This window comes from Aphis gossypii, chromosome 2 (genome assembly GCF_020184175.1).
Source record: "Aphis gossypii isolate Hap1 chromosome 2, ASM2018417v2, whole genome shotgun sequence".
Taxonomy (NCBI): domain Eukaryota; kingdom Metazoa; phylum Arthropoda; class Insecta; order Hemiptera; family Aphididae; genus Aphis; species Aphis gossypii.
In genome coordinates this window covers 53336939-53338307 of record NC_065531.1, presented here as the reverse complement: position 1 = coordinate 53338307, position 1369 = coordinate 53336939, and the positions used below count along the sequence as shown (strand labels likewise).

At 24.3% G+C, this 1369-nt stretch overlaps 1 non-coding gene across 1 annotated transcript; it reads right to left on the bottom strand.

The window, feature by feature from the left end:
- Positions 1-581: 581 nt before the first annotated feature.
- On the bottom strand, positions 582-653 carry Trnad-guc (transfer RNA aspartic acid (anticodon GUC)). The gene has a single exon. It is a non-coding gene; the product is annotated as a tRNA-Asp (tRNA).
- Positions 654-1369: the final 716 nt, after the last annotated feature.

Here is a 1369-nt window from a genome sequence, read left to right as displayed (position 1 = left end):
TATCTAGGGAATTTACAATTAAAAGAAGTGTAGGTATGTGTACCTATCATATTAAATAAAAATATATTGATTGAATATTTATGTTTAGATACTATAGTAAAATAATACATTATTTAATTATGAAAAACGAAATTAACTACAACAGTTATTTAGTTTATTTACACAATCTGTCATGGTTTATCGTTAATTGGTTGTTAATTATATTGAGTATTTGATTTAAATTTTTCATAATATTTTATGAAAGAAAATGTATTGTATAATTGTATTAATTATCAATGAATAATAATATTGATCATAGAATAGTCTACTCTAAAATCAATGAAAATAAATAATAAGTGTTTTAAAAAATGTTATGTTAATATGAAAAATGCACCTATATAAAAATGAAAGTAACCGCTGTGATTGATTAGTAATTTATTAGTATTAATACATATAAAACTGAGGAAAAATCAACAGATGGACTAAGACAGTGATATTCGGCAATAATTAATAAGGTAGATATAGTTGGTTATTATGAATTATATATAAAAATAACAAGTACTAGTTTGATACTAATTTTAAAAAAAGTGCAAAAAATTTTCCTCCCCGGCGGGGAATCGAACCCCGGTCTCCCGCGTGACAGGCGGGGATACTTACCACTATACTACCGAGGACTATGAACATAGCAAAATTAATATATTAGTTTAGTTTATTAATACTTATTATTTTATGACTATTCATGTTTTGTAATAATGTACAATATTATTGTATTATACATTAATAATTACTCGAATTAGGAATAAAGGTACATAGAGGATTTCAATTTAATGATTTAAAATTAGTGTTTTAAGTGTACATACCTACCTAAAATAATTTACTACAGAACCGTGGATCACAATGTTTTTAAATAATATTATAGAATTATAGATACCTATGATCTACCTACATTTTTACTGTGTATATTGAGAAATTAAAAATATAATCCATAATAGTGTCAATAGTGAACGTGGATTTATGTTCGCTTAAATTCGACGGGCGTCGTTCAAAATCGTACACTTTGACAGTTAAAAATGAAATATTTATTGTTATTAAATAAATCGCCGTAAAAATAGTTCATTATATAAAAACATAAAATAAAATATAAATATGAGTAGACTGTGTAGTATACTATACTCAGAAAATAATAAAATGTAAACATTCTAATATTTTCAAAATTTCAAATATTTTATTAAACTAATTGCATTACTTATAATTTCGTGATTTTGATTAAATATGATAAATGCAGTGGTAACCGCACAAACGATAATGCGTTTATCATACGTGTTATTAAATGGTTTGATTTTGGGAAAATTGTATGGAATTGATGTATAAAAATGTGAGAATTTGAACG